Genomic DNA, 22,594 nt, shown 5'->3' with positions numbered 1-22,594 from the left:
TTTCAAAAGAGTTACCTCTCATTTTTCTGTATTCCAGCAGGTACAGGTCCAATCTCCACAATTCCTCCTCAAAGGGCAGTCCACTCAAACCTGGTTTCAGCCTAGTGAACTTTCTTTGGACTGAGCCAGTATGTCTTTCCTTAGATAGGAGGCTCAAAACTATTTGCAGTGTTCCAGCTGTAGTCTACGTAGTGCATTGTATAATTTTAACAAAATCTTCCTACTTCTATACTCGATTCCCTTTGAAACAAATGCCAAATCCATTTGCTGTCCCCATTAGCTGCTGAACTTATAGAACTCCCAAATCCCAAATTCGTAGCTTTCCACGGTCTTTCTCCATTCAAATGATATTCAACTTGTCTACACTTCCTGTCAAAGTGCATAACCTTCCATTATATTCCGTTTGCCAAATTTATGCCCACTGTCTATGTCCCTCTGCAGATGCCTTATATCATCCTCACCACTCAACTTCACACCTTCTTTTGTGTTATCCACAAACCTAGTTATAGTACATGTTCAGTGAGCAGACAGCAGTACATCTTACCCTCAGCAAATGGAAGTATGCAATCAAAACTTTGCAAATTTCTCATTTGGTATTCTGTGTTCTAATTTGTTGTTTGTCCAGGTGTAGCATTACCTCTGCTTCTTATCCAACATTTGCCACATTGATATTTTTCAAAATTAAATCCAAAAGAACTGTGGATGCTGTAAAAGCTCAGCAGGTCTGGCAGCATGTGGGCAGCATGGTGGCTCAGTGGTTAGCACTGCTGTCTCACAGCGCCAGGGACCTGGGTTCGATTCCACTCTTGGGCGACTGTCTGTGTGGACTTTGCACATTCTCACTGTATCTGTGTGGGTTTCCTCCAGGTTCTCCGGTTTCCTCCCACAGTCCAAAGATGTGCAGGCTAGGTGGATTGGCCATGCTAAAATTGCCCATATTGTTCAGGGTTGCCTAGATTAGGGGGATGGGTCTGAACAGGATGCTCTGAGGGTTAGTGTGGACTTGTTGGGCTGAAGGGCCTGTTTCTGCACTGTAGGGGTTCTATGATCTGTGAAGAGAAATGAAAGTTAATGTTTTAGGTCCGGTGACCCTTCCTGCTGTTCTGAGCTTTTACAGCAAGTTCTTATATTTTTCAACCCTGATTAACTTATACGCATCTCATAAAATCCTAAACAATTATTTCTATCAAATACTTTTAAATTCCCATTGAACTGGAATCTCACATTCTTATATAATGTACCATTGATGATTGCACCCATTTGGTGATCTTATCTTTCACTGAAAATCTGAATGTAGTTTTTGTTTTATGAGATATTGACACACTTGAAAAATAAATCTTGTTGACTATAATGCATGTTACAGTGCAATATATTTACACTCGAACTAAATACAGTATATTTATTTCTCAGTTTTCAGAGTCTCTGGAACAGACTTTACTGCTAGTGCTGGATTTCAATGATCCTTCTTCCCCTGGTCATGGCAGGGCATATCTCTTGGAATCTATAAGAAACTGCAGGATGTATCTCTTTGATGAGGGAATGTCTCTCCTACATCCAAGTATGGTGGCTCAAAAACCAAAACATTCTATTCTCCTCTGCTGGCCAGAAAACTTGAGCTGCTTGTCAGTAATATTCATTAAGTTGGAGGGAAGCCTGTAACCTGATCTCAAAAAAATTGCTTCCTTTGCCCACTTTTCCTCCCATGGTAGCATGAAACCCTTTGTATCCAGGTATAAGTGATAATTTCTTGATACCAGCTCCCTTTCATCTTGGAAATAAATGGATGGCTTACATCACAACCGTTTACAACTTGACACCTACCATACTTTCCTTGGAATCTGGTAGGCTTGAAGTCTGCTCATTGTAAACTCAGAAGCTGCTTCCACTGGCACCAAGCATAAATACCTTGGACTGTCTCAGTTTAATAATCAAAACTTTTCTTTGATCCCTGACAATCAAACCACTAAGGATTACAGTCAGGCAGACTGCTGAATAGGTAATTTATCCAAAATTTATACCTAGAGTTCCAATTTATAATCTTTTAAATCTAATCATTATAATAGATTTGAGACAAATATCTCTCTTCTTTGAAACTCTTCTCCATAGAAACCGCCATCAGGCTTGCTGATTATTTCAGCACTTTCTATTTTTGTATCTGATTTCCAGCATCTGCAGGATGTTACTAGGAGGAGGAACTGTTCATTTAGTATTGAGCTTCGAATAGGATAATTTATCAAGAGTGCAAGTCACCAGTAGCTATGTGAAACTCAAGGCTGTGCTTTTCAATGTTGTGGCAAGGGCAACGTGTAAATGATAAATTGGAAAACACAGTAACTAACAGTAGGCCAACTGGCCCTTCGAGCTTGCTTCATGTTCAATATGATCATGGCTGATCCTGTATCTCAATGCCTTACTCTTTCTTTTTCCCCGTATCCCTGGAGCCTTTAAAATCTAAAAATGTATCTCTTTCTTGAATATATTCAGTGACTTCGACCCTTGAGTAGAGAATTTCACAGGTTCACTACACTCTGAATGAAGAAATGTTCAAGAAATCTACCCCGTATCCTGAGACTGTGACTCCTGTTTCCAGACCAATACAAGCAATTGTGTGTCATGCATTAAGAATCACAAAATGCTGGTGTTGTGGTGGGTAGGAGATATCATATGTAGTCACTGATCTTAATCACCTTTTTGAGGTCATTAAACATGGCATTGCTGCTAGATTCTTGGTCTCAGAACTCCAGGAGTTCTCCTTCCCGGCCACCTGCTCTCAACAGTTTCCTGACGGTCTTCCACGAGGATCTCTAGAGTTTCTGGGGAACCATGGCATCCATCCTCATGACTACCTGCATCACTAATTTATCTAGCACTGCCACTGTCAGTAGACATTTGTGTGTCTGTCCCAGCGTTCATTTTGCAAGAGTTTATATTGTACTAATTATTTTGTGCTGCTTTTCTTCAAGATGCTACATTTTTTATTTGTTTTTGGGATATATACATATCTAGTAACTCCAGAAAACAAAACAAAACTGGAACAATATGATAACTTTGCTTGCTCTCCACAGATGCTGCCAGATCTGCTGAGTTTTTCTAGCAATTCTGTTTGTGTTTCTGGTAATTCCAGCATTGATTGGCAATTCTGTACTGTCTTTGAGACGACTGTATTGGACACCTTTTGACGAGCTGCAGTCCATGTGAGGCCCTGTCAAATGCTTTACTAAAATCCATGTACAAACCATTCACTGCATTACCCACATGAATTCTCCTTGTTAACTACAGAAAAATTAACTTAAGTGTGTAAGACATGACCTTCCCTCCACAAAACAGTGCCGACTATACTTGATTAATCAATGCCTTTCAAAGAGATAAAATCAGTTAATCTTACCTCCCAATATTGATTCTAGTCATTTGTCCATCACTGACTCGACACTGATTAGCCTACAATTATTTGGCTGGTCCTTTGCACCCTTTCTAAACAGTAGTACAATGTTCACAGATCTTCAATGATAGTAGTTAACAGTGGCCAGTAATAGCGAGAAGAAGGCTGTCGACTGCAGGATTATATGAATGGTTTCGTTGAGTGAGTGGAAAAGTGGCAAACAGAACTCAATTTTGAGAAGTGCAAGGTTTGGGAAGGAGAAACAAAACACAATAAATGGGAGAGTGTTGACAGGGATAGAGGAAGTGCGAGACCTTGGAGTGCATGTCCACAGGTCCTGAACATGGCAAAACATTTCCATAAGGTGGAAAATAATGCTTCTTTTCCGCGATTACATCTGTGCTTGTATGTTCCTGGAGAGGGAATGTACAGAGCCCACCAGCATGTTTGAAGACTTCTCCAGCTCCTGTGGTGCTCAGTGCAACGATCTCTCCCAACAACCAGTTTGTAAGTTCCATTTGCAAATTTGACTTTTGGGTGTCCCTTTAAGAAGTTTTTAATTTGGTTTAATTTGTTTCACTTGTTTGAAAGGGGCATTAAGAGACATTCACAGAAAGTGGGTGTAATGGATTTGAAACGTGCTTATTATGCTTGACCCGGTAAATAAATATTAAAATGAGTAAAGATAGGCTCCAATACTATTCCTTTCCAACTGGTTATCTTGAATGTTACAGGTCATTGGTAAAGACAAAGACAGCATTAAATACTTGTCATCTTACATCCAGGTTGCTATGGAACACTCTGTCCATGTATACAAAATGTGGATGATTAGGGCAGACTAATGCGGGAAGTTAGTGACAGTATGCTAACACAGTGCCAAGCATTCCTATGAATATCCATGCAGCAAAAGCCCTGAACCACATCTCTGCTTCTTCAATCCGAAGGAGTGATGTTCACTCATTCTTAGCTTCTGTTTTTTAGGCTAATACATAGAGGATCCAACAAGGGATGGGATGCTCTGGACCTAATTCTGGGGAACGAAGTTGGACAACTGGTTGAAGTGCTGGTTGGGAAGCATCTTAGTGATAGTGATCATATGATTGCACACTTTAAGTTTATTATGGACAAAGAAATAGATAAGTTGCAAAACTAAAATTTTAGTTTGGTGTAGAGTGTATTTTACTAAATTAAGGCAGGATTTGGCCAAGGTAGACTTGGAAATAACTACCAGTGGGGAAATCCACAGAAGAGCAGTGGGGGATGCGGGGGACAGGTTGGGCAGGCTACAAAATGTAGATGAAGAGGGTACAAGCCTAACATGTTCTCTCTAGGGTGATAGGTGGAGTAACAAGCTCAAAGAACCATGAATGACCACAGATATTCAGGATACCAAAGAAAAGGAAAAGAAAGGTGTTCAGCAGATACAAGTCAGCAGGGCATTAAGGAAATGCAGAAAGTGCAAGACGTGCTTAAGAAATCAAAGAGGGGATATGAAAAAGTTCTGGCTGGTAAAAGTAGCAAAAATCCCACGATATTCTATAAGTCTATCAATGGGAAGTGGATGACCAGGAAAAGAGTAGGGCCTATTAGGGACCAAAGGGGTAATCTTGGTCATTTGTAGAGTGTTGAACAAATACTTTACATCTGTCTTCACCTAAGAGAATAAGGATGAACATATGGAATCCAAAAAGAGAGACCGAGGTGCTTCAGCAAATTAACATAGGGAAGGACAAGGTATTGGAGGTGTTGGCAGGCTTAAAAGTGGACAAATCTCCAGGGTCTGGATGAATTGTGCCCCAGGCTGCTGTGGGAGGCAAGGGAGGAGATTGCAGGGGCACTGATCCAAATTTTTAATTCCTCTCTGGCCATGGGGGATGTGCCAGAGGACAGGAGAATAGCTAATATGGTTCTAAAATTCAAGAAGGGTTGCAGAAATAGGCTAGAGAACTATAGACCAATGAGTCTCCTGTCAGTGGTAGGGAAACTACTGGTAGCACAGTTGATGTAGTTTATATAGATTTCAGCAAAGCCTTTGACAAGGTTCCATATAGACTTATCAAGAAGGCAAATGCACATGGGAGACAGGGTAATTTGATAAATTTGGATTCAAAATTGGCTCAGTTGTGGGAGGCAGTGGGTGATTACAGAAGGCTGCTTTATAACTGGAAGCCAGTATCCAGTGCTGTACCACTGCATCTGTGCTGGGTACCCTATTATTTGTCACATATATAAATTACATAGATGTCTGTGTGGGTAGCTGGATTTGTAAGTTTGTGGATGACACAAAGATTGGTTGGGTGGTTACCAGTGAGGTTGAAAGTCTTAGGCTACAAGAAGATATAAACAGGATGATAAAATAGGCAGAGAAGTGGCAGATGGAATTTAACCTTGTAAAGATACATTTTGGAAGCAGTAATTTGACAAGGAAGTATTCAATGAATGGCATGACACTAGGAAGTTCTGTGAAACAAAGGGACCTTGGAGTGTTTGTCTCTAGATCTCTGAAGGCAGAAGGGCACGTCAGTAAGGTGGTGAAAAAGGCATCAAGAAAAAGGAATGTTTGCCTTTATCAATCAAAGCATAAATTACAAAAGCAGGGAAGCGATGCTGGAGTTGTACAGAACTTTGGTAAGACCGCAGCTGGAGTACTGTGTGCAGTTCTGGTCACCACATTACAGGAAAGATGTGATTGCACTAGAAGGGGTGCAGAGAGGATTCACCAGGATGCTGCCTGGGATGGAAAACTTAAGTTATAAGAAAAGGGTGGATGGGCTTGGGATGTTTTCGTTGGAGCAGTGAAGACTGAGGGAGTGATCTGATTGAGCTGTATCAAATTATGAGGGGAATGGACAAAGTAAATAAAGAGAAGCTGTTTCCCTTAGTTGAAGAGTCGTTCACAAGGAGACACAGGTTCAAGGTCAGTAGCATGAGGTTTAGGAAGGGATGAGGGGAAAAACTTTTTTACCCAGAGGGTGGTGACAGTCTGAAATGCATTCCCAGGGAGGGTGGTAGCGGTGAGTTGCCACAGATCCTTTAAAAAGTACATGAATGAGCACTTGACATGTCATAAAAAGGCTATGGGCCAAGTGCTGGTAAATGGGATTAGGTTGAAGGTCAGATATTTCTCACGTGTCGGTGCAGAGCCAATGGGCTGAAGGGCCTCTTCTGCACTGTATGTTTCTATGATTCTAACCACCTTTCCTGCACATCCACAACAGCAACAGAGGGAGAAGAGAAAGAGACAGAAAGGTGATAAGGCTGAAGGGGGAGAAAAAAAAAAGTCACAACTACCATCTTGCAAACTATGGCAATAAGGGGGATAGGGACAAGGTGGATAATGGAGGAAATTAATTTGGATTAACCAACCCACTCAAGCACAATTGTGTTACTTATCCTTCACATTTGTGCACGATCTCACAAAGGAGAATCAGGTAGTGCTAGTGTGGATGTGCTACCACTCGATTCATGAGGGAGCATGAGTAATTAATGATTTTGTGCCATTTTCCTTTGAGAGGGCAGATTGGTCATCGTATGTTCACTTTTGGAATCCACCTCCCAGCAGCTAGAGTAGTATTCACACAAATATGGGGATTATAATTTTATTTGGGGAATACTGGAGACAGGGGTATTGATCAAAATATGGTACACATTCCTTCCTGTTTTATCTTTCTCTCCTTGAGATTTTAACTTTTACAAAATTCCAGTCATTGGCTCAAATGACATTTGTCCTGTGTGATGCCAGACTGTCAACTATTTCACTATGGAAAACATCACATTTGAGCCTAATACTATTTTCACCTAAAAGTTGCAAAGATGCATTTTATGCTGGGGTTGAAAGTTCTGGCTAGAATTTATAGCTAGGCAACACTGGCTATTCTTTCTCCTTTGCAGTTGATGCTAACTGAATTATTTCCATTGTTGTCTTGGCTAGCATCAAATCTTCTAATTAGGTACATATCAAAAATCTGGCATCTTTTTCTATGATTCTATAGCAGACTAAAACTGAGTGAGAAAATTCTGCTTTTAAAGATAGTAAATACCATTTAAAGATTTCTTCAGAATATTTCAGAATTTATACACCACAATAGTGTCTGCTAATCAACATCAAGAATTATTAAGAAGATAATCTTTCAGCAACTAGGGAAATAAATGAGACAATTAGCATGGCAGTCTTAGGCGTGTGACTATATTCAATATTATTAGATATATCTGCTGATGAAGAGCCATGCAGAATACTTGATCAACTATTACAAAATAATTTTTGAAGAAGTGACAAACCGCAAACAACTGGGAAATCCTTTTTCCTGGTAATACAAATGAGTTTAGTTAGCAAGTTACAACAATAATGTATTCTCTAATGATTGTGATTTGTTTAGGACAATGATTACTTTCTCTATTTTTTATTACGCTGGTTAAGATGAATGAAAGAATGAATATGAATTCTGGTTTCTTTTATCCCTTACAAAGAATTTATGCAACACCTTCTTAAATGTTTACAGATAAATGACAGCAGGCTGGAAGACAAATTAATTATTAAAATAAATGTACTGGAACTAAATTTTCATCTTCTACTCTCTCACTTTGTAGCTTCAGGTACGAGGAATTCAGGTTGGGTATCTGTCTACGCATCATGTATGAATTTGTTACTATCAAACATAATTAGAATGAAGATAGATACCACAAATGCTGAAAAAAGGCTTCTGAATTAATTTTATTATGTGCTTGTTTGTTTGTTTCTCCTCAAAATTCTATTCCTAAATTTATTGGCACCAAGTGTCAGTTCAGAAGACAGAACAAACACAGTCAACATAGCTATCTGCATCAATATGAAATAGTAAGGAGGTGATGCTGAATTTATACAAGATACTTGTTAGACCTTAGCTGGAGTAATGTATGCAGTCATGACTCCAACATTATTGGAGATATGCAAATCATTAGAGAGAGTGCAGAAATGATTTACAAGAGTGGCTCCAGATATAAGAAACTTCAATTATGAGACTAACTTGAAGAAGTTGGGATTGTTCTCCCTGAAGAAGACCGAGAGGAGCCCTGATTGAAGTTTTCAAAATCCTGGGTGGGCTGGATAGGGTGAAGCTGTCTCCACTCATAAAAGAAACAAGATCAAGAAGGTATAGATTTAAAGTGATGTGCAAATAAAGCAAGGGTAATGTGAGGAAAACAAACAATTTCACACAGCAAGTTGTGAGGGTATGGAATGCACTGTCTGGCAATATGGTGGGGGCAGGTTTGGTTAACACATTCAAGACGGGATTTGTTTTTGGATAGTGATAGTGTATAGGGATATGGGGATTGGCACTAGATTAATGGAGCTGGTGCAGGCACAATGGGCTGAATTACCTCCTTTTGCACTGTAATAATTGTGATAAATTTAATGTAGTATCAAGAAAGAAAAACATCATTTTGGATCTAGTAAAAACCAAGCTTTGCTTTGGGGTGGAACGACAGTTCTAACCATAATAGTTAACAATATAAAAATATCTATTAGGGCATAGTAAAATCAGGTAGTAACTTTGGAATAGAAATAATTGAAACTTTACGAACAATGCTATTTAACAGTCCAAGTACTGTAGGAGTTCAAAATATCATTCACCTGGAGTATAGAAATATACTATACAATAGACTGAATTTACCAGCCCTTGGGGTATGGCATAAAAAACGCAATACGTATCATTTAGATCATCTTTATGCCAAAACACCATTTTGCCACTGGCTCGATAGGTGGTAGATGACCCACACAGAGCACAAAAGAGTCATACAAATGGCAAATGAAGGACACATTCCATCTCTCCTGGCAATCTAACAGCTGTTAGGGACCCTGTGCATGGAAAAAAATTTTAGTGAAAATGATCATCTCCCTGTGGGGTCAGGGATGTAGGCTTAGTCTTCAGCCCACAAAGGGTACTCCCCCTTGGCAGCAATGCCCCCATGGTAACAGTGTTGTCTGCCCTAGTACCTCCTCCCTTCAGATCCCAACATCTCAGGCTTCAGTTATCTGAATTTGAGGCACAGAACCTTCAATGTGGGCTAATCCTCCATTTGCAACTGCCAGTTGTGGCTCTGCTAAGATCAGTGTGCTGCCAAACTGACTGGAGTTCTTGGGGGTGGATAAGCAACTATAACAGGGCTGACAGCCCTAGTGGCAGCCATTGAGTTCATTCTCATCATGATCTTGGTTCCAGAATATTCCAGAACAGACAACCAAATTAATTGTGTATTTCGAACAGAAACAGAAACAGAACTGAATTATTAATGAAATGGAATGGAAAATGACACTTTTTTGAGATATGGATCAAACATTATTTTATTTCGTACCATAAGATTCTATATGTGAATGCACAAGGGAAGTGCAGAAAAGAGTAACATGGGAAAGTAAGAGAATGGCAGGAAGGTGCAGAGAGGAGAAACCTAGGGATATACCAACAATCAAGGCAAGCTGTTAAAAAGATAGCAAAAAAGACAAATTTAAAGGCTTTGTATCTGAATGTACGTAGCATTCAATAACAAAGTAAGCAAACTGATAACATGTGATGAAGTAAACAAATATGATTTGATAGCAATTACAGAGACAGGGCTTCAGGGTGACAGGGTTCAGACCTGAATATTGAGATGGTATACAATATTCAAGAAAAATAGTAAACTAGGTAAAGGTGGAGGGTAACACTGTTAATTTAAGATGGCATTTGTGCAATAATTAGAGATGACCTTGGTTCATAAGATTAGGATGAGTGGAAATGAAGAATAATAGGTGAAATAAGTAACTAGCTGTGTGGCCTAAGGCCCCCTAACAGTAATCATGATGTGAGACAAAGTATAAAAGAACAAATATTACATAATTGTGCTAAAGACACATGAGTAATTTAAATCTACATATGAATTGGATAAATAAGATTTGTAGCAGTATCTTAGATGAAGAGTTCATAGAATGCTTTAGAAATAAGTTTCTTAGAGCACCAGGTTCTTGAACCAATCAAAGAACAGGTTACGTTTGCAGTTACGCAGTATGACAGGATTAATTAAATCTCAGAGTTTAGACGCCCTCTAAGAAGCAGTGGCTATAAAATTATTACATTTTATTAGGTTTAATACTAGTGTTTTAAACTTAAATAAGGGAAACTTTGTGGGCAAGAAAGTTGAGCAAGCTGAAGTGAACTTGCATACTAGGCTTGGGAACAGATCAATAGAAATATAACAACAGACATTTAAATGGATAAAGTTTTGGCAAAGATCTGTAGCTCGGGTTGTGGATGAGGTTGTTGACTTGCTCACCGAACTGGTTTGTTTTTTGTTCAGATGTTTCGTCACCATGCTAGGTGGCATCATTAGTGGAGCCTCCAGTCAAGCAATGTTATTCTATTCCGTAACGTACCGAACAGTATAAATTCTAAATGGAGTAGAATAACCTCGTTTCATTGGAGGCCCCACTGATGATGTCACTTAACATGGTGATGAAATGTCTTGAACAAAAACAAGCCAGCTCGGCGAGCAAGGCAACAACCTCATTTAAATGGATATTTGACAATATTCAGAATCAGCGTATTCCGAATATTATAAAGACGGTAAAGGAAGACTAACAATCTGCAGTTGAGTAAGGAAGTTAGGGAAAGAATCAAACTAAAGAAAAAGAAACTGTGCCAAGATAAGTGACAGGTCAGGTGATTAGTCAGAACATAAAGACTGGCAGAGACTGACTAAAAGGTTAATCAAAAGGGAGGAGTTAAAGTATGAGAGGAAGCTAGCTGGTAAAAATGCACACCAGGATTCCCTCCAGAACTTAAAACGAAAGACAGCAAACAAAATAAGCGTTGCTTCTCTAGAGAGACAGAATGGGGTGTTAATAATAGAAAGTAAGAAAATAGAGTTGAAATGAATAAATAAGATAATAAGTGGGAATAGGAGTAGGCTGTTTGGCCTCTTGTGCCTGCTCTGCTATTCAATAGGGTCATGGCTGATCCAACATTCCTCATGTCCAATTTCCTGAGTTTTGTCTGTAACCCTCAATTCCCCATCTCATCAAGAATCTATCTTTCTCAGCCTTAAACATACACAGGTAGACAGGGTAGTGAAGAAGGCATTTGGTATGCTTGCCTTTATTGGTCAGTGCGTTGAGCACAGGAGTTGGAACATCTTGCTGTAGCTGTATAGGACATTAGTTAGGTCACTTTTGGATTACTGTGTCCAATTCTGGTCTCCCTGTTGTAGGAAAGATGTTAAACTTGAAAAGGTGCAGAAAAGATTTACAAGTGTGCCTGGGTTGTAGGGTTTGAGCTATAGGGAGAGGCTGAATAGGCTGGGGCTATTTTCTGTGAATCGTCGGAGCCTGAGGGGTTCCCTCATAGAGTTTTATAAAATTATGAGGGGCATAGATAGGGTGAATAGCCAAGGTCTTTTTCTCAGGATAGATGAGTCCAAAACTAGACAGCATAGGGTTAGGGTGAGAGGAGAAAGATTTAAAAGGGACCTAAGGGGCAACATTTTCACGCAGAGGGTGGTGGGTGTATGGAATGAACTGCTAAAGGAAGTGGTAGAGGCTGTTACAAATACAGCATTGAAAAGGCATCTGAATGGGTACATGAATAGGAAGGGTTTAGAGGTATATGAGCCAAATGCTGGCAAATGGTAATGAATTTGTTTAGGATATCTGGTCGGCATAGACAAGTTGGACCAAAGGTTCTGTTTCCGCGCTGTACAAGTCTACGTCTCTATAACTTCCTGATTTCTATGTTTAACTGCAAACATACAGTCATTGGACGTTGCAGTTTGATTTACAGTTTAATAATTGCTAGTTGTAATAGTCATTTGCTATTTTTACCACAGAATCCACACTAAGGTTTTCACTAGCAAAAAAGAATTTTCTGCCCTGATCAAGTGATTTTTTAAAAGACAAGTATCATAATCATTTACCATTATTGGAGAAGGTCACCAAACTTGGAAAAGGCAATCACTTTGAAATGCTTTGTTTTACAGTTGTAAACACAGTTTCACAGTCTATCAGGAAACCTGTTGTGCAGTTCATATTATTTTGAAGAGCTATGCAACTTTTTACTAAAAATCTGTTTCTGAGCATTTTACTTTTTTGGAGTTTCCAAATATTACATCAATTTGTATGATAGTGCAATCTAGGGGTGTGATTTGAATTGGCCAGTTGTGACCTTTGTATTTTGTTTAATCTCCTGACAGCGGGACAATTAAGGCTAGATAAGGTGAGATGTGGTTCAAATTCATCTTCTGGTTAATACAAAATGGACACCTGAATTGCCATGATCAGATTCTCTTAGATGAATGAATAGAATAATATGACATTATGAAAATAATACATGTGCTCTGCTACTTAAATTGTCTTGCATGACTTAAACGGATCAACTCTTCTGCAACGTGCCCTTTGGTGCTGTTTGTTTCATAGTTGTCTCAGCTGCCACTCCTCGTAAACATTATACAGCATTTTCAGGTAACTTGCTTTCCTACTGCACTTTCAAATTGTTTAGACTCAGAAAGCATTCAAAGACCTTTCAATAAAATTGGAAGGAGGTGTTTACCCATTGTAGATGCTATGTTTAATTCTTTCTCATATTTAGTCTATGAGGAAACACCATCCCGACCTGCTTGCTTGCATCTTAAATACAGGGTACGCTGGCCAAGATATCTAATTGGGAGGTAGTTGTTCCAGCAATGCATCCTAAACAAATGAGTCCTGTCAGAAGTCTTGACGCAACAGTTACCCTCTGGAAACTTTGGCAAAACATGAAGACTTTGGAGCAGTCTAAGTCACATACTGGTAGTTACTTAGAAAACTTTAGAGGGAAAAAAAACCTTCCCAAGTTCCTAGGCAAGAATAAAATTGACCCCTTCCCCAACTCACGGCTGAATGCTCCAACAATCCCCCAGATCTAACTGGAAGCCATCCCAAATCTTAAAAATCCCCTGAAACACGAACAGGAAGTTCGGGAGAAACTCAGCAGGTTTGACAGCATCTGAGACCACAAAGCAGAGTTAACAATTTGAGTCCAGTGATTTTGTATCATGAAGGGCTACTGGACTCAAAACTTTAAGTTTGCTTCTCTCTCTACAGATGCTGCCGGACCTGTTGAGTTTCTCCAGCACTTCCTATTTGTACTTCAGATTTCCAGCATCCTCAGCTCTTTGTTTTTATTGAAAATCACCTGACTCAACACTTGACCAGTAAAGTGATCTCCCTCAACCTGACCTGACTATCTCCTCCACAGCCAACCTTACCCTCTCATTCACTTGCCTCTCCACCTCCTCACTCAGTTACTTGACACATGAACTCTTCAACCACCAACCAGGGGAAAAGGAGGGTAGGGTATCAGTCATACAGGTAGGAAACCTAAACTCAGCAGAGTGCTTGGAAATTAGTGCTGAGGTCAAACTGATCCTATCTTCATTGTTCTAAGGGTTTAACTCTTTGTGTAGAAGTCACAAATTGATGGAGAAGGTGTAAACGCTTTTGAAGGGTGGATAAGGTGAGTTTCAGCATCGTAATCTAAATTTATTTATATCCCCAGCCCTTAAAAATTATTTTAAGAAGTTACAGCTATCCGTTAGACTAAGAATACAGGTACCAACTGCGGAAGTGTATTGATTGGCTGGCCACTTGGTAGTACCTGGAAAGAAACCAATCTGTGTCTGACATTTCAATAGATGTGATTTTTGACATTTCCCACGGGCTCTTATTAATTAGAGCCTATTACACTATTTCAATTCTGAAAGCTTCAAAACCATTTGTCTCACCAGAGTGGCAGACTTCACTTCTTGATTGACAGTTTTAACAGGTTTATAACAGAGTAACTGTCTTTGCTTTTTATTTATTTATTCTGGCATGTGGCTGATACTGGCTGGGCTAGCATATATTGTCCATCCTGAGCTGCCTCTTGAACCACTGCAATTCATTTGGTGAACATATATCCACAATGCTTTTAGTGAGGGAGCTTCAGAATTTTGATCCAGCAATAGTGAAGGGCAGCACGGTGGCTTGGTGGTTAGTACTGCTGCCTCACAGCATCAGGGACCCGGATTCAATTCCAGCCTGAGGCGACTGTCTGTGTGGAATGTGCACATTTTCCCGATGTCTGCATGGGTTTCCTCTGGGTGCTCTGGTTTCCTCTCAGTCCAAAGATGAGCAGGTTAGGTAGATTGGCCGTGGGAAAATGCAGGGTTACAAGGATACCTGGATGGGATGCTCTTCAAAGGGATGGTATGGACTCGATGGGCCAAATGGCTTGCTCCCATACTGTAGGGATTCTATGATGACTCCAAGTCAGGATAGTGAGTGGCTTGGAGGGGTACATGCAGGTGATAATGTTTCTATACATTTGCTGCTTTTGTCCTCCTAGATGATAGTGGTTGCAGTTTTGCAAGGTGAGATGGTAGTGGATATGGTTAGTCAGTAAACATTTGTTTGCTTTTACAGCAGACTGAGCATTTGTAGGTATTAAACATTTTGAATGCCTTTCATGAATGAGATTTTTTTCAGTATCATGTGGGGGAAAACATCGTTAAATGGTGAGATAACAAGGTGTAGAGCTGGATGAACACAGCAGACCAAGCAGCATCAGAGGAGCAGGAAAGCTGATGTTTCAGGTTTCAGGTTATCTCAGATTCTCCAGCGACAGCAGTTCCCACTATCTCTGAATCGTTAAATGGTGAGATGTTTATCTCCACATGGGGGTTTTTGATGTCTGGCCCTCATGGATAAATAGTAATAAGGTGTAGTAGTCAAGAAGGTGTGCAGGTGGGAAGCGTAAGGTTTAGAGAGCCAGGCACTTTTATTTAGCTGAGACAAAGTCACAGTGAACTAAAGCGTGCCTTCTAATCAGCCGGCCTCAAGACTTTGCTTGCCTGTGTGGTTGCTTCCAAACTGCCTACACAGGCACCTGGCTCAACTCAATTGCAGCCCCCAACTATCCCTAAGCAAAAATTATGCGTGCACGAGTTGTCTGTCTGGAGACAAGTCAGTTGATGAGATTTCCCGCTTCCCACCTCAATGATAGAAATCCGAGTCAATGTATACCAATTTGTATTGCAAAATCTTTACAATGCACATATGATCATCTTTATTACCTGAATTTACCAAAGAAAGAGCAGCAACGTGAAAGTCACCTATTGCTGACTGCTGGATATCGACGAGGTGCACAATAAGTCTGATCATTGATAATCCTCAATGTTCTCCGTGACAGCACCATCTGTTCTTTTCATGAATTTGTCCAGTGATATACTGTATAATATTCTGTAGGTACTGTATGAATGAAATAGAACTTACTTTGTTACCAAAAGAGAAAACCCAGTGGTTTAGCAGCTGTTAAACAGAGCTCTTCAAAGCTCAACATCTTTAGCAGTGAAAGTCATATATTTCAATTCATTACGTTATATTATTAATTTTCCTGTACATCAGACTTAAACTTAGAAATTCAATGATCAGTTTTGTCAGCTGGTAAAGTTACTTTTATAAGAAGAGGTGCCTTTGGAACTGCATGGTAATGGACCTACAATACTGCCTAAACAAATACCTGTAGAACACAGTGTTCAGGACAAAGCACTACTTGAAGGTAACAAGTTGACTTTAAAAAGTAAACTTCATATTCCATAGAATGCAAACTTCTAGTACAGACAGAGAAGAACTTTCAAGTATAAACCGTACATTTGAAATTAATGATAAAATTCCTGCTTTATGTATACATTCATAATGTCATTAATCACACTGCGCCTGCAGAGCAAAGGGTGGAGCAGACAAGGCGATAAGTCCAGTCCAGGTCAGGACACTGGGTTCCTGTTCCATTTGCCAAGCACATTAGCTTCTGTCTTGCATGGAATTTGAATTTCAGTTGGTTAGGTTATGATATAAATGTTTCATTTGGCATCTTCCTAATTCTCAGGTATACACAGACACTCTCGTAGTTCTTCAGGCAGACTGAATACCACTATATAAGTGGGGATTCATGACATTACGAGACCAGTACCCAGTGTTCTTGGGCAGCAACAGAAGATAAGGTAGGGAAGGAGCACAAGGAGGGTGAGAAGATGGGTTGGAATAAAATTGATTTCCGTCTTTGAGCAAGGATATAACAGTAAAACAGATGACACATGAGCATTCCATCAGAAGTGGATGAGTATTCAAAGCCACATCTCTCATTGTTTTTGAAGATCAGGAGAAATAAACTACGGAGGCTCCTAGTACCTAAAATGCATGAAAGTGCTCTATTCAAATTGCAGTTTTCTCCCACTGACAAGACAGTTTTTACTGAACGCTTTGAGGCACAATTATTTCTGACTGAAAGCTTGTCTGTATTTTGCTAATAATATTCTTTCCTTCTGCCTCTGCTGTTAAAGCACAAAACTTTCACTTGATATCATTCTCTGATTGCACAGCTGGTGACAGCAACTGATAAATTTGGCAAACTCCTAATGATATATTAAGCTTGATTCCTGGCTGTCAAGTAATGGCATGTTACAATGGCTATCATGTACTATTGTAGCTGCTTTGATATTACACAAAGTCTTGTGCTAGTTCCCAAAGCAGAGGTTTTGCATTGCCAGCTCAAATTCAAATTGGAGCTTTAAATGCACTGGTAAAGCTTCAGAAATATTGGGCCCAATTTCTACTTTTCTATATTTCCATACTACTTGAATGTTCTATTTTAGAATAATTCCAAATTTGGCTGAAGAAACTCTTGTATGTGCAAATATTTGGTACTTGGTTGGGAGACTGCTTGGGAATACCAGGTGCAGCAGGATAAGGGCCGTTGTAGCACAGTGGTCGTACCCCTACCTCTGGGCTGTGGAGGCCTGGGGTCAAGTCCCACCTGCTCCAAAGGTTAACTGTGATAAGAACTGTTTAACCCCTGGCGACAGACATAGCCTTATATATCTGTGCATCCCTTCTGTCTGCAGTTAAAGCACAGGATTTCTGTTTGCATCTTTTAGCTTTATGTAATGCCAGCAGGCATCAATATTGGGTCCCCCGTGGGTGTGTGCAGCTAAAACTCTCAACTTTCAGCTCTGGTTGCATGTAACCTAGTAAATTAGCAGAGAACAAGAAGACACGTTACTAGCGTTACATCCTAATATGCGAATTACAATCCCTTTGCCCAATTTTTGGGGGTATCTAATATTCAGTGTAGGCTCCAGAAATTCGTCATCACATAAAAAGTTTTCACTATTGCAATTTGCTCACTATACACCACTGATACAAATCCATTGGATTCCTCAGTTAGATGGATGATAGGCATTTAATGTAGCTTTCCTGAATAAAAAATATGGTGAGTAACAGTGATGTGGAGCTTTATTTCAACTGTCAGCATAGTGATAATTCTATTAGTTTTACTATGATGAAAGACTTGGACTGGTAGGTAACGGTTAGTGTGTAACAGGACTGGAGTTGTGAACTCTCTGGGATTCGCCTGGAGTGTCTGAAATAATTGGACAGAGGCCGGTTCCCATCACCAAACCACCCTTTATTTACTACTGCACGGTACACTGGCTGTGGCCATCCAGCTCAGAGTCAGTCTGCAACTGAGGAGATTCTATTCTCCTGGCTATATTCATCAGACAAGGCCTTCCTGATTGGCGCAGGTTAACAATCCCAATCAAGAACCTCATAGTCAATGAGGTCCACCTGGTTCCAATCACTACATCTCTTACCCCCACTACAAAAGTCCAGGGACACAGGTCTGGTCCTGGACTTGTAGCTTCTCCTGTGACATTTCCACCCCAGTCTGGATCCTCTGACCCGGCCTCAGACATGGGCGGCGTGTACCAGATTGTGGCCCATCTCTTGTGTCTGGAATGTCTTGGGAAAGTTTCTTCCTCGTTTATTGGTAACGGCATCGAGGATGCAACCATTTTGGACTCTAAGGTTTCCTCAAAACTAGACAGAGGGGGTGCACCCGCAGTTTCTGACAGGCCTTCTGGATGTTCTGAGGGGCCAGATATGTTTTACTCCTGCCCTGTTTGCAAGATATCAGCTTTCAGGTGATCCACATATTTGTTCAGGAGTGTTACACCTACCCGAATTTTGTAATTCATGGGACCTGACCTCATGTCAACTTTACCTTGAACTCATAGTGCCCTTTCCATGGTTCCAGCACCAAAATTTGTCCCCGAATTAAATTGTCTCCCTCGCTTAGAGGTGGCATTTGGCTGGCACTGCTGTTCCCGCTGCTGTTTCAGGCCCACCCTCCCCAGGTCTGGAAATATCAAGTTTAACCTGGTGTGGAGTCTTCTCCCATCAGCAACTCCGCTGGAGCTATCCCTGTTGTTGTGCGTGGGGTAGTTCTATAATCGAACAGGATCCAGGACAGTTTGATGTCAATCAAAGCTTCAGGTTGCTTCTTTAAGCCTGCCTTCAACAATTGGACCACTCTTGCCACTAGAACATTGGACGACGGATGGTATGGAGCAGTCATTATGTGCCAAATGCCACTAGACTTAAGGAAATATTCAAATTCCCTGCTGGTAAATGACATCCCATTGTCTGTGACCAATACTTCCAGGAGTCTGTGTATCATGAACGATGCTAGCAGCTTTTCAATTGTCATTGCTGAGTTTGCTAAAGGAATTTTATGCATGTCAAACCACTTTGAATGGGCGTCCACAATGATTGGCCATTCCCATGAATGTGGGGGTACTGCTAGCAGCAATTTTTGTCCTTGTTGGCACTCTGGGTACTGCTCCACAACACAGCTATGTTGGCATCCAACCCTGGTCACTAGACATAGCTTCTTGCCAGCATCTTCATCGTGGAAACCCCTCAATGACCCTAGTGAAGTTCAGCCAGCATCTGGCAGCGACTTCTACTCAGGACAATCATCCTTGCTCCCCACAGTAATATGCCATCCTCTACGGTTATCTGGCCTCACTGTATTCAAAAATGTTTCAATCCTGGTTGTGATGGCCCTTCTGTTTTCCACATTACCACCAGCTGTTTCAGCTTCGCTAGGACAGGATCTTTTTGTGTCCACAGTTGGATATTGTCCGCGGTAACTAGAAGGGTGTCCGGAAAGTTTAAAACCAAAATGGACTCTTTCAGGGGAGGCACCACTGATAAAGTATCTGCTAGTAGGAGATAACTCAAGGCATCCGCATTAGCCACTTGGCTTCCTGGATGGTGTTCTAACTTGTACTTCTATGTGCTGAGGATAAGGGCCCAACGCTGAATTCTACAGAACCTATGGGTGGCATTGCCTTGTCTTCCTTCAGTAGCCCGAGCAGGGGCTTGTGGTCTGTTACTATGACAAATTCTCATCCATAAAGGTACTGGTGAAACTTCTTCACACCAAAGACAACTTGCTAAACCTTCCTTCTCTATCTGGACGTACTTGCATTCAGGATCAGCCAGAGTCCTGGAAGTATGCTTGTTCCTCTCTGTTGGGCTAACAATGAGCTAACACTACCCTAATACTGTACAGGGAGGTATTGCATGTCAGCACCAAATCTCGCTTGGGACCATAAGGTGCCAACACCTTAGATGACAATAGATGCTTTTTTACTTCCCTAAAGGCTACTTCTTGGCAACACAACCATTTCCAAGGCTGATCCTTTTTCAATAGCAGGTGTAAGGGTGCCAAGATGGAGGCCAGGTTACGTATTAATTTTCCATAATAATTCACTAATCCAAGGAAAGCCTTAAATTCCAGTACAGACGTGGGAGCCAGGGCTCCTTTGATCGCCCTCACTTTATCTTCTAACGGGTGTGGACCGGTTTTGTTGACTCTGTAATCCAAGTGGGTCAATTGGGGCATCTGGAACACACATTTTTCCCATCTAAGGCGTATGCTAGCCTGAGAGAAACATTTAAGCACTAGGTCCAAGTTCTCCTTATTGGTCTTCCCTGTTATTAGTACGTCATCCAGTTAAGTGGCAACCAGGGGCAGCACTTGTAAAATGTTCTCTCTGATCCAGTGGAAAAGAGTGCAGGCCAATGATACCCCAAATGGCAGCCTAGTATATTAATATAAACCCTTATGGGTATTAATTGTAGCATACATCCGGGATTCCTCATCCAGTCGCAATTGCAGGAAGGCATGGCTCATGTCCCCCTGCCAACTTTGCATACATTCCTTTAATTGCAATAATTAAATTTCTAAGGCTTTGGAGTAGATCTGTAGCTTGGGTTGTGGATGTTGAGGTTGGTTAGCTCGCTGAGCTGTTTTGTTGACGTTTCGTTACCCTGCTTGGTAACATCCTCAGTGCAGCCTCCGATAAAGCATCGGTGTGTTTTCCCGCCTGGTTTTTAAACTCTGGGGTTCTTTGAGATGGATTGCCTCACTTCCGGTTTTCCTTCGTAGTGGAATGTATATGGGTGTAGGAAGTAGAGTTGTTCGCGGGTTGCGCTCTCTCGTTTGATATATATATATACATATTCATTCCACTACGAAGGAAAACCGGAAGTGAGGCAATCCAGCTCAACAGACCCCAGAGTTTAAAAACCAGGTGGGAAAATACACCGACGCTTCATCGGAGGCTGCACTGAGGATGTTACCCAGCATGGTAATGAAACGTCTGCAAAATAACAAACCAACTCGGCGAGCCAACCAACCTCAACAATTAAATTACTTAGTGACACCCAAATTGGAACTGATTAAAATTAATATTTGGTTAAATGGTCACCCAGATCCCATGGAGGTCATTACCAGCACAACCGTATCGGTGGTTGCAGAATCTCTGTCTTTAGCAAGATTCGGTCCGGACTCCAACCTTTAAGCTTGAGCAATACCTCAGTCAGACTGAATACATACACTGCGGAATCGTTGCAAATTAAGGGTACAACTTTGGTTCTGGTTTCCTTTCAGAAGTAGTTGGTGCAGTTACCACTGACAGACAGCCCCCTGCCAACTTTGCGTACAATTCCTCTATGCAAGGGACCGAGTATTTATCCAGCTTCAAGAAGCGGTTTATCATTTGTTTAAAGTCCCCACAAAGGCCAACTGAGCCATCAGGCTTAACAATTGGTACGACTGGTGCTGCCCATTCTGCAAACTACACTGGTTTGATGATTCCTTCACTCTCCAGCCTCCTGATTTCCGCCTCTGCCTTTTCTTGCAAGGCAAATGGCACTGGGTGGGCCTTGTAAAATCTCAGAATTGTGTCCTAGTCAACATGTAAAGATACTTTGGCCCCTTTGATAGTCCCAAGCCCTTCTTGAAAAGACTTAACTTGGACTTCACTGAGGCAGCCATTTTCCAATTGAAAATGTTGAGCCAATCTAGGTGAATCTTTCTCCACCAATTCTGCCCCAGTAGGCTTTGGCCCTAGCCTTTCACTATCATCAGTGGTAACTGCACCAACTGCTTCTGATAGGAGAACGGAACCATAGTCGCACTCTCAATTTGCAACGACTCCCCAATGTATATTTTCAGTTTGACTGAGGTCTTGCGCAAGCTTAAAGGTTGGAGCCCCGAGTGAATCTTGTTAAAGACAGACGTTCTGCAACCACAGATACAGCTGCACCGGTAACAACTGCCATGGAAAATGGGTGGCCATTTAACCAAACATTAATTTTAACCAGTTCAGATTTGGGTGTCACTAAGTAATTTAGTTGTTCCAAACCACGTGTAGGGGGTCTTTCCAGGGTGTGCACTCTTCTGGATACCGGCCTATGAGTTTTCTTACTCAAGTCAGGCTTGGTAGGGCTCCTTTGCTGTCTTGAGTCTGCATACTGGCAGCAACTACAATGGCTTGCCAGCCCAGATTCTGAAGTACTGTTTAGCCATTTGGCCGAGGCTCAGCTTTGTTGTGAGGCTCTGCTGTGGGTTGGCCTAGGGTTCCTCTGCTCAGGAATTGCCCTGTGTGAGGCTCTGCGATTGCCAACACACAAATGGTGTTCCCCAAGCCCTGTTAGACTAGTGAGAGTGTCCACTTCCATTGGGACGCCCTGTAGTTTACAGGCTGCACTTGCTGCATTTTCTAATGACAAGGCCAGCTGCAGTGCCTGTTTGAAGTCCTGTTGGGCTTCAGCACGTAGGCACTTCTGTATGGTTACTTCATTAATCTTACATACCAAATGGTCTCTCATCATTTCATTCAGTGATAGCCTAAATTCACTTGCCTCTGCCAGTCGTCGTAATCTTGTCAAAAATCCCCATAGGATTGCCCCTGGTTCTCTAATAGCCTAATAAAACCTAAAACATCTCAGGATTAGTGGAGGTTTGGGGTCGTAATATTTCTTAACCAGCTCTGTCAACT

General features: G+C 41.1%; 1 protein-coding gene across 3 annotated transcripts in view; it reads right to left on the bottom strand.

Moving 5' to 3' along the window:
• The window catches only part of LOC109913699 (guanine nucleotide-binding protein G(I)/G(S)/G(O) subunit gamma-7), a 345,302-nt gene that overhangs the window by 72,114 nt on the left and 250,594 nt on the right, over positions 1-22,594 (bottom strand). Inside the window, exon 1 of one of the 3 annotated variants that reach the window (XM_048595254.1) lies at positions 15,476-15,563. The exons of the other annotated variants lie outside the window; for them this stretch is intronic. The gene's annotated coding sequence lies outside the window, so the exon portion shown is untranslated. Of the gene's footprint in view, positions 1-15,475; positions 15,564-22,594 lie in introns of those variants that run through there. 3 annotated transcript variants of the gene reach the window in all.

Source organism: Rhincodon typus, chromosome 3, assembly GCF_021869965.1.
Source record: "Rhincodon typus isolate 14 chromosome 3, sRhiTyp1.1, whole genome shotgun sequence".
NCBI classification, from domain to species: Eukaryota; Metazoa; Chordata; class Chondrichthyes; order Orectolobiformes; family Rhincodontidae; genus Rhincodon; species Rhincodon typus.
This window is presented reverse-complemented; position numbering and strand designations above follow the sequence as displayed.